The sequence below is a fragment of the Coregonus lavaretus genome (genome assembly GCF_964263955.1).
Source record: "Coregonus lavaretus genome assembly, contig: HAP1_SCAFFOLD_287, whole genome shotgun sequence".
Lineage (NCBI taxonomy): Eukaryota > Metazoa > Chordata > Actinopteri > Salmoniformes > Salmonidae > Coregonus > Coregonus lavaretus.
Window position 1 is genome coordinate 564,495 of NW_028156283.1, and position 11,916 is coordinate 576,410.

Genomic DNA, 11,916 nt, shown 5'->3' on the forward strand with positions numbered 1-11,916 from the left:
TGGTCTGGGTTACATAATAACCAGGAAATCCATTACCCACTTGATCAACATAGTATGATACATAGTGGTTAGGATCGAGATGGTATTTGTCTACCATAACCATTTTATTTTTGTATTGAAATATATATATATTATTATTATTGTTTTTGTTTTTTATTAGATATGTAGAGAAGCTTTGACAGGTCTAAAGTGGAGTTTTACAATCACTTTTCCAGATGTAAACTCTATATTTTGGTTCTGATCCGTTTTGATCTCAAGCTGAATGTTTTCAATATATTTCTTGCTTACAGTTACGTAGTGTGGCTTGTCATAGTTAACACTGACTACATCCCCATCCTTGCCATCTATATGAACTGTTCTCAGGAGGGGTACATAACTGTCTCCTACCCTTTGATAGGATATGATGTCGGTATGCACAAATATGGTGTAAAGCCCTGCATGTATATCCACAGGGTATGGGAATAATCTATCTGTCACAGCCACCCCTTTATTGGGCGTCGTCCCCAACATGGTGTAAAGCCCTGCATGTATATCCACAGGGTATGGGAATAATCTATCTGTCACAGCCACCCCTTTATTGGGCGTCGTCCCCAACATGGTGTAAAGCCCTGCATGTATATCCACAGGGTATGGGAATAATCTATCTGTCACAGCCACCCCTTTATTGGGCGTCGTCCCCAACATGGTGTAAAGCCCTGCATGTATATCCACAGGGTATGGGAATAATCTATCTGTCACAGCCACCCCTTTATTGGGCGTCGTCCCCAACATGGAGGATCAATTACCACTGGTTCTGTAACTGTGAACAGCTCATCGCTGTAACCTTGCTCATTTGTTTTGTCTGAAAACACCCCTCAACTTGGAGATACGTACCAAGTAACCAACTATGAATTTAAAATCAATGTCTTTCTTACGGTGAAGGGGATCAACCCATACAGATTTTTAATGAAAAGAGTTATCCAAAGACACCTCATGGGGCTTCATACGGACACTCTTGTGGTAGCTGTAGTTATACCCCTTTACTAAATCTTGAACTATAGCCACATATCTACGGGTGTTGTGAGCCGTAAAGTATTTCCACATCCTCTCCTTCAAAGTCCCGTTAAAGCGTTCGACCACTGAAGCTTTAAAATCCGAGCCTGTAGCAAAATGCACGATATTGTGATTCTTCACGAGTTTCTGAAAAATTATTTACCACCGTCAGTGTGTACTTTCTTGGGTGCTCCTCCTTCCTCCAAGATAGAGTCAAAGGCCCGAGTCTCCTCTGCCCCACTCATATTTTTTAAGACCCTTACAAAAGCTATTTTAGAGTAAAACGTCTATAACCGTTAGCATGTATCGATCTCCATCATTTTTATCGGCAAGTGCCTGCATGTCACATAGATCAGCCTGAAACTGTGACAAGGGATGAATAGAAAAAAACTATATTTCGATGAAAATTGTTTTTCGCACAGGTTTATGCAAAGTGTAAGCATCCTGCTCTGCTAGCCAATCGGTCACTTGGTCAGCATCCTGCTCTGCTAGCCAATCGGTCACTTGGTCATCGTTTAACCTGCTGCCTGTTTCTTCAGCTGTAGCTGTCTGGAACCTCTCCTTCCCACCCAAAGACCCTGGGTTAGAGGGGGTATAATACATGACCCTGGGTTAGAGGGGGTATAATACATGACCCTGGGTTAGAGGGGGTATAATACATGACCCTGGGTTAGAGGGGGTATAATACATGACCCTGGGTTAGAGGGGGTATAATACATGGCCCTGGGTTAGAGGGGGTATAATACATGACCCTGGGTTAGAGGGGGTATAATACATGACCCTGGGTTAGAGGGGGTATAATACATGACCCTGGATTAGAGGGGGTATAATACATGACCCTGGGTTAGAGGGGGTATAATACATGACCCTGGGTTAGAGGGGGTATAATACATGACCCTGGGTTAGAGGGGGTATAATACATGACCCTGGGTTAGAGGGGGTATAATACATGACCCTGGGTTAGAGGGGGTATAATACATGACCCTGGGTTAGAGGGGGTATAATACATGACCCTGGGTTAGAGGGGGTATAATACATGACCCTGGGTTAGAGTGGGTATAATACATGACCCTGGGTTAGAGGGGGTATAATACATGGCCCTGGGTTAGAGGGGGTATAATACATGACCCTGGGTTAGAGGGGGTATAATACATGACCCTGGGTTAGAGGGGGTATAATACATGACCCTGGGTTAGAGGGGGTGTAATACATGACCCTGGGTTAGAGGGGGTATAATACATGACCCTGGGTTAGAGGGGGTATAATACATGACCCTGGGTTAGAGGGGGTATAATACATGACCCTGGGTTAGAGGGGGTATAATACATGACCCTGGGCTAGAGGGGGTATACTACATGACCCTGGGTTAGAGGGGGTATAATACATGACCCTGGGTTAGAGGGGGTATAATACATGACCCTTGGTTAGAGGGGGTATAATACATGACCCTGGGTTAGAGGGGGTATAATACATGACCCTGGGTTAGAGGGGGTATAATACATGACCCTGGGTTAGAGGGGGTATAATACATGACCCTGGGATAGAGGGGGTATAATACATGACCCTGGGTTAGAGGGGGTATAATACATGACCCTGGGTTAGAGGGGGTATAATACATGACCCTGGGTTAGAGGGGGTATAATACATGACCCTGGGTTAGAGGGGGTATAATACATGACCCTGGGTTAGAGGGGGTTTAATACATGACCCTGGGTTAGAGGGGGTATAATACATGACCCTGGGTTAGAGGGGGTATAATACATGACCCTGGGTTAGAGGGGGTATAATACATGACCCTGGGTTAGAGGGGGTATAATACATGACCCTGGGTTAGAGGGGGTATAATACATGACCCTGGGTTAGAGGGGGTATAATACATGACCCTGGGTTAGAGGGGGTATAATACATGACCCTGGGTTAGAGGGGGTATAATACATGACCCTGGGTTAGAGGGGGTATAATACATGACCCTGGGTTAGAGGGGGTTTAATACATGACCCTGGGTTAGAGGGGGTATAATACATGACCCTGGGTTAGAGGGGGTATAATACATGACCCTGGGTTAGAGGGGGTATAATACATGACCCTGGGTTAGAGGGGGTATAATACATGACCCTGGGTTAGAGGGGGTATAATACATGACCCTGGGTTAGAGGGGGTATAATACATGACCCTGGGTTAGAGGGGGTATAATACATGACCCTGGGTTAGAGGGGGTATAATACATGACCCTGGGTTAGAGGGGGTATAATACATGACCCTGGGTTAGAGGGGGTATAATACATGACCCTGGGTTAGAGGGGATATAATACATGACCCTGGGTTAGAGGGGGTATAATACATGACCCTGGGTTAGAGGGGGTATAATACATGACCCTGGGTTAGAGGGGGTATAATACATGACCCTGGGTTAGAGGGGGTATAATACATGACCCTGGGTTAGAGGGGGTATAATACATGACCCTGGGTTAGAGGGGGTATAATACATGACCCTGGGTTAGAGGGGGTATAATACATGACCCTGGGCTAGAGGGGGTATAATACATGACCCTGGGTTAGAGGGGGTATAATACATGACCCTGGGTTAGAGGGGGTATAATACATGACCCTGGGTTAGAGGGGGTATAATACATGACCCTGGGTTAGAGGGGGTATAATACATGACCCTGGGTTAGAGGGGGTATAATACATGACCCTGGGTTAGAGGGGGTATAATACATGACCCTGGGTTAGAGGGGGTATAATACATGACCCTGGGTTAGAGGGGGTATAATACATGACCCTTGGTTAGAGGGGGTATAATACATGACCCTGGGTTAGAGGGGGTATAATACATGACCCTGGGTTAGAGGGGGTATAATACATGACCCTGGGTTAGAGGGGGTAAAATACATGACCCTGGGTTAGAGGGGGTATAATACATGACCCTTGGTTAGAGGGGGTATAATACATGACCCTGGGTTAGAGGGGGTATAATACATGACCCTGGGTTAGAGGGGGTATAATACATGACCCTGGGTTAGAGGGGGTATAATACATGACCCTGGGTTAGAGGGGGTATAATACATGACCCTGGGTTAGAGGGGGTATAATACATGACCCTGGGTTAGAGGGGATATAATACATGACCCTGGGTTAGAGGGGGTATAATACATGTCCCTGGGTTAGAGGGGGTATAATACATGACCCTGGGTTAGAGGGGGTATAATACATGACCCTGGGTTAGAGGGGGTATAATACATGACCCTGGGTTAGAGGGGGTATAATACATGACCCTGGGTTAGAGGGGGTATAATACATGACCCTGGGTTAGAGGGGGTATAATACATGACCCTGGGCTAGAGGGGGTATAATACATGACCCTGGGTTAGAGGGGGTATAATACATGACCCTGGGTTAGAGGGGGTATAATACATGACCCTGGGTTAGAGGGGGTATAATACATGACCATGGGTTAGAGGGGGTATAATACATGACCCTGGGTTAGAGGGGGTATAATACATGACCCTGGGTTAGAGGGGGTATAATACATGACCCTGGGTTAGAGGGGGTATAATACATGACCCTGGGTTAGAGGGGGTATAATACATGACCCTTGGTTAGAGGGGGTATAATACATGACCCTGGATTAGAGGGGGTATAATACATGACCCTGGGTTAGAGGGGGTATAATACATGACCCTGGGTTAGGGGGGGTATAATACATGACCCTGGGTTAGAGGGGGTATAATACATGACCCTTGGTTAGAGGGGGTATAATACATGACCCTGGGTTAGAGGGGGTATAATACATGACCCTGGGTTAGAGGGGGTATAATGCATGACCCTGGGTTAGAGGGGGTATAATACATGTTTTTAATCAGCTGCTCAGCCATCCTTCTGGCCTCTTTGATGACCATAACAATAATTCACCCATTTCAAATAACGACAACATTTCATTTGCATTTTTGCATTTTATTTTTGCGTACATTTTTATGTATTACGTATCCATTCAGTTTAGGTTGTAAAGACATATCTAGGATGATCAATGGAAACAGGATGCACATGAGCTCAATTTCCAGTCTGAAAGCAAAGGGTCTGAATACATCTGTAAATAAGGCATTTCAGTTTTTATTTTTAATACATTTGCAAACATTTCTAAAAACCTGTTTTCGCTTCATCATTATGGGGTATTGTGTGTAGATTGATGAGGATTATTATTATTATTTTTTAATAAGGCTGTAACGTAACAAAATGTGGAAAAAGGGAAGGGGTCTGAATACTTTCCGAATGCACTGTATATGGGAAATGCCATTTGGAAGATATATTCTTGTTCTACTGAACCATCACAATAATACATATAATGTTAGACCACATATTTTGGACATACTTGGACATTGTCCCAGGTCTTTGAGAACGTTCCGTACATCACAGTTTCCTCCTGTGAATAGGCCAGTCTCCTCTTAAATATCTTAGTCTGGAATTAACATTGAGATTACTGACAGACACGTAATAACCACTCATTGTACTCATAAATAAGGTAGCCTGTGTAATCACCTTGAAATAACAGAATTATGAAATAGGCTGAATCAGATTGTGTTTACATATGTTTAAGACTCACACTTACCTCAGCCTGTTTCTTCCACTTCATGATCTGGGTATCATTGCCGACCCTCAACCTGTTAACATGTCCTCTAGTGGCATCAGAATATAGGCAGATGGCCATGGAGTTCAGAGTGAAGAATATCTTCTCACAGCATCCTCCCCTCCACAGCTCCATCTCCAGGCATGTTGGTACAAACGTTATTTTTATTTTGCCTGCTGGTGAACAAGGCCATTGACAGCACCATCCATGTCCCTCTGTCAAGGAGGTCCTGCTTCTTACGTTGAAAGTCGTCTCTGAAAAGAGGAGACATTAGAAGGTTTCTTCTCTTAGTTTAGTCTTTTGTCTCGGACAAGGCTTCCATGTCAGAGGCGTACTTACTTTAGTAATTTACTTGTAGAAACGTTACAACTATATACAACATGTCAATTGTGAAATGATTGATATTGGACATCTAGTGTGAACATGATATTGGGTTAATCCTCACATTGTGGTGATTTCTCTACCTTTGATGACGTCTACTTTGAGGTTTCTGGCCTGGGGAAGGGTTGCCCTCTAACAGGTGGTCATCAAAGGTGCCTTCTCCTCTGCCCACGCCAGAGTCTCACTCCAGGAAAAGGTCTGAAAGACCTCTGTCTCCACCGGTTGGGACAAGGGACCATCTTTTTCCTGCACTAACTCCTTTCTCTGAAAGTACATAGAAATCACACAAACCTATGATCCTACATTGTAGATGTATGGTATGGCATATCAACTGAATTATAATCTCAAGTCTAAAAAACAATCACTCTTATCACATACTTCTACTACCTTACCTCTTGATGATGTCCTCTTTGTACTTCTTCACGTGTGACCTCATAAACAAAGCATGGAGGTATTGATGGCAATCCAGGTAATATCTGGCCCTGGCAAGGGGACCAGACCCATAGACTGGAGGTGTCCTCTTCACCTCGGGGACAGGGGACTTTGTTGGTCTTAAAGTCAATAAAGTTATGCGCCACATTCTGTGTTTACTGATGGCTGTAATGATCTGCGAAATGTTGATTGGTTGACACCTGTAGTGGGGTGTCAACCAATCAACATTTCGCAGATCATTACATTAGATATATTGTTGTTTTTACTGAACTATCCCAATCATAAATGGAATGTTAGTGTCACGGATCCCCCCGGTACCGCTGCTCATTCCGTTCACCAGCTCCGGAGGTCTACGTCACCGGCTTTCTAGGCGCCACTGACATGGATCATTACCACCAAACCCGGACTGTCTTGTCTAATTACCACACCTGGTTCCCATTCCCCCTGATTAGTATGTGTATATATGTGCCCTCTGTTCCCCATTGTCCTTGTCCATTATTGTCCCCATGTCCGTTGGTCTCCTGAGTACCGTGTATTGTGCTCTTGTTATTACGGGTCTCGTCCCGTGTATTATATAGAGGTTTACAGCTCTCTCCTTTGTTTGGGTTACAGCCCTGTGTTATATATATATATATATATATATACGTGTTTGGGTTACATCCCTGTTTTATATATATATATATAAATACGTGTTTGGGTTACAGCCCTGTGTTATATATATATATATATATATATATATATATATATATATATATATATATACGTGTTTGGGTTACATCCCTGTTTTATATATATATATATATATACGTGTTTGGGTTACATCCCTGTTTTATATATATATATATAAATACGTGTTTGGGTTACAGCCCTGTGTTATATATATATATATATATATACGTGTTTGGGTTACAGCCCTGTGTTATATATATATATATATATATATATATATATATATATATATATATATATATAAATATATACGTGTTTGGGTTACAGCCCTGTGTTATATATATATATATATATATATACGTGTTTGGTTACAGCCCTGTGTTATATATATATATATATATATATACGTGTTTGGGTTACAGCCCTGTGTTATATATATACACTACTAACTATAGCAGGACACCATCAGTAAGAATGGAAGGGATGGAGTCCGTCTACACTACTAACTATAGCAGGACACCATCAGTAAGAATGGAAGGGATGGAGTCCATCTACATTACTAACTATAGCAGGACACCATCAGTAAGAATGGAAGGGATGGAGTCCATCTACACTACTAACTATAGCAGGACACCATCAATAAGAATGGAAGGTTCTCATTTGGGTGCTGGTCACAGGAGGAGCAAGAAAGGCTGCCTTTCTAATAACTTCTGGAGTCCCACTCCTCTTACACATACAGAGAGAAAAAACAACATGGCTGCTGTTTAAATGAACTGTAGAGTACTATTAAAAACAATCTGGGTGAATAACAAGGATAGAGGACATAACCAGAAAATATTATCTACAAACTACAATATACTACCACTGATGTTATAACAACCAGTACACTACTAAATGAAGTATAAAACAGGAGACCGTGAGCATAGACCCAACTCCAGCAGATGATGCCAAATGTAGTTCAGGTGGTCTGCAGAGACCCAACTCCAGCAGATGATGCCAAATGTAGTTCAGGTGGTCTGCAGAGACCCAACTCCAGCAGATGATGCCAAATGTAGTTCAGGTGGTCTGCAGGAGGTTCAGGTGACAGGAGGTGTCCTCAGACTCACAAGCATCTAAAGGATGATTTAACACTTCAGTGTAGCGTGTAGAGGTACAAGAGAACAAGGATTGAGAACACAACCATAAACTTTAAACTAAACACTGGCCTATATACACACACACAATGGCTGGGAGTCCCAGAGAAGAGGTTAGAAAACAACTGATGTTGTAGATTCTCAGAAACTGCTGAGGCCTCTTCTGATCCTGGAAAGGGTAGAAGCTGCTCTTGCAGGCCTCGAGAGAAGAGTCAGTCATATTTCCATAAAATGGAAAACAAAGCCTGTAATTACAAAAATAAAATCAATAAAATGTGAGATTAAACCTTACACACTTTTGCAATTACTCAGGAGGAAGATATGGCTGAGAAACATCAGGCGTAGGGACATCAGTCTGCAGAAGTCCTTCGAGGACCTTAAGAAAGTTGGTTATGCTGTGTGCGAGGATCACTTGGAAGAGTGTTTTATTCTGATTAAGGTCCAGCTACTATCTCTGTCAATAAAAATACATGTAAGTCACATGATACTTTTCTGGTAAGAATGTCTCTTTCAACAGTGTTCATGGAAGACCCTGTCCTCCGAGGCAGCACCTACCAGAATAAATAGCAGGAATCCACCCCCTCAATCTGCAACAGATGCACGGCGTTGTGGAAAAAGCAGTTAGCCAACTACAAAGTTCGTAGCAATTAAAGATGCACCGTTGTTGTTTTATATCAATACAACATGTTTAAAGTCTTGAATTGTCTATTTTTGAAGGAGAGGACAGGGAAGCAGATGGAGGAGTTTTAGGTGAGAAAGACAGAGAGAACAAGAGAGTGAAGGAGAGCGTAGACCCAGCTCCAGCAGAGACCCAGCTCCAGCAGAGACCCAGCTCCAGCAGAGACCCAGCTCCAGCAGAGACCCAGCTCCAGCAGAGACCCAGCTCCAGCAGAGACCCAGCTCCAGCAGAGGAAGCAGCAGATGCTGAATTTAGTTCAACGGTCTGCAGGAAGGGGGTCTGTCAGGTGACAGAGGTGACAGGAGGCTTCCTCACAAGCATACAGGAGGAGGCTCAGATGGCAGAAGGAGGCATCCTCACAAGCATACAGGAGGAGGCTCAGATGACAGAAGGAGGCATTCCTCACAAGCATACAGGAGGAGGCTCAGGTGACAGAAGGAGGCGTCCTCACAAGCATACAGGAGGAGGCTCAGATGACAGAAGGAGGCGTCCTAAAAAGCATACAGGAGGAGGCTCAGATGACAGAAGGAGGCATTCCTCACAAGCATACAGGAGGAAGCTCAGGTGTCAAAGTTTTCTAAGTGAATACAACTCCTGGAAAAGAAGCTGTCAAAATCACAAAACAACTACAGGCAAATGCAAACCAGGCATGCCACAAAACTAAAAGCAATCAAAACCAAGTACGTCGTCATCTTAGAGATTGGAATAACACATATGTTGACTTCTAATAGACAACATTAGGATTGATTATACGATGATATGGTGATTTCATCATGCATCTATCCTCTTTATAATGTGTAGAACACAACAAGATCCAATGTTGGAGGCCATAGAGTCACTACCTCCACATCTAAAGGACTTCTTCAAACTACAGTGTTGGAGGCCATGGAGTCACTACCTCCACATCTAAAGGACTTCTTTAAACTACAGTGTTGGAGGCCATGGAGTCATTACCTCCACATCTAAAGGACTTCTTTAAACTACAGTGTTGGAGGCCATGGAGTCACTACCTCCACATCTAAAGGACTTCTTCAAACTACAGTGTTGGAGGCCATGGAGTCACTACCTCCACATCTAAAGGACTTCTTCAAATTACAGTGTTGGAGGCCATAGAGTCACTACCTCCACATCTTAAGGACTTCTTCAAACTACAGTGTTGGAGGCCATGGAGTCACTACCTCCACATCTAAAGGACTTCTTCAAACTACAGTGTTGGAGGCCATGGAGTCACTACCTCCACATCTAAAGGACTTCTTTAAACTACAGTGTTGGAGGCCATGGAGTCACTACCTCCACATCTAAAGGACTTATTCAAACTACAGTGTTGGAGGCCATAGAGTCACTACCTCCACATCTAAAGGACTTCTTTAAACTACAGTGTTGGAGGCCATGGAGTCACTACCTCCACATCTAAAGGACTTCTTCAAACTACAGTGTTGGAGGCCATGGAGTCACTACCTCCACATCTAAAGGACTTCTTCAAACTACAGTGTTGGAGGCCATGGAGTCATTACCTCCACATCTAAAGGACTTCTTCAAACTACAGTGTTGGAGGCCATGGAGTCACTACCTCCACATCTAAAGGACTTCTTCAAACTACAGTGTTGGAGGTCATGGAGTCACTACCTCCACATCTAAAGGACTTCTTCAAACTACAGTGTTGGAGGCCATGGAGTCACTACCTCCACATCTAAAGGACTTCTTCAAACTACAGTGTTGGAGGTCATGGAGTCACTACCTCCACATCTTAAGGACTTCTTCAAACTACAGTGTTGGAGGCCATGGAGTCACTACCTCCACATCTAAAGGACTTCTTCAAACTACAGTGTTGGAGGCCATGGAGTCACTACCTCCACATCTAAAGGACTTCTTCAAACTACAGTGTTGGAGGCCATGGAGTCACTACCTCCACATCTAAAGGACTTATTCAAACTACAGTGTTGGAGGCCATAGAGTCACTACCTCCACATCTAAAGGACTTCTTTAAACTACAGTGTTGGAGGCCATGGAGTCACTACCTCCACATCTAAAGGACTTCTTCAAACTACAGTGTTGGAGGCCATGGAGTCACTACCTCCACATCTAAAGGACTTCTTCAAACTACAGTGTTGGAGGCCATGGAGTCATTACCTCCACATCTAAAGGACTTCTTCAAACTACAGTGTTGGAGGCCATGGAGTCATTACCTCCACATCTAAAGGACTTCTTCAAACTACAGTGTTGGAGGCCATGGAGTCACTACCTCCACATCTAAAGGACTTCTTCAAACTACAGTGTTGGAGGTCATGGAGTCACTACCTCCACATCTAAAGGACTTCTTCAAACTACAGTGTTGGAGGCCATGGAGTCACTACCTCCACATCTAAAGGACTTCTTCAAACTACAGTGTTGGAGGTCATGGAGTCACTACCTCCACATCTAAAGGACTTCTTTAAACTACAGTGTTGGAGGCCATGGAGTCACTACCTCCACATCTAAAGGACTTCTTCAAACTACAGTGTTGGAGGCCATGGATTCACTACCTCCACATCTAAAGGACTTCTTCAAACTACAGTGTTGGAGGCCATGGAGTCACTACCTCCACATCTAAAGGACTTCTTCAAACTACAGTGTTGGAGGCCATGGAGTCACTACCTCCACATCTAAAGGACTTCTTCAAACTACAGTGTTGGAGGCCATAGAGTCACTACCTCCATATCTAAAGGACTTCTTCAAACTCCAGTGTTGGAGGCCATGTAGTCACTACCTCCAAATCTAAAGGACTTCTTCAAACTACAGTGTTGGAGGCCATGGAGTCACTACCTCCACATCTAAAGGACTTCTTCAAACTACAGTGTTGGAGGCCATAGAGTCACTACCTCCACATCTAAAGGACTTCTTCAAACTACAGTGTTGGAGGCCATGGAGTCACTACCTCCACATCTAAAGGACTTCTTCAAACTACAGTGTTGGAACCATGGAGTCAC

The 11,916-nt window shown here is 43.7% G+C and overlaps 1 long non-coding RNA gene across 1 annotated transcript; it reads right to left on the bottom strand.

Moving 5' to 3' along the window:
- Positions 1 to 5,825: 5,825 nt before the first annotated feature.
- Positions 5,826 to 6,578, bottom strand: LOC311126492. The gene is made up of 3 exons (XR_014612994.1): positions 6,430 to 6,578; positions 6,121 to 6,301; positions 5,826 to 5,910 (listed from the first exon to the last, which is right to left on the bottom strand). It is a non-coding gene; the product is annotated as an uncharacterized lncRNA (long non-coding RNA).
- Between the last annotated feature and the right edge of the window lie 5,338 nt (positions 6,579 to 11,916).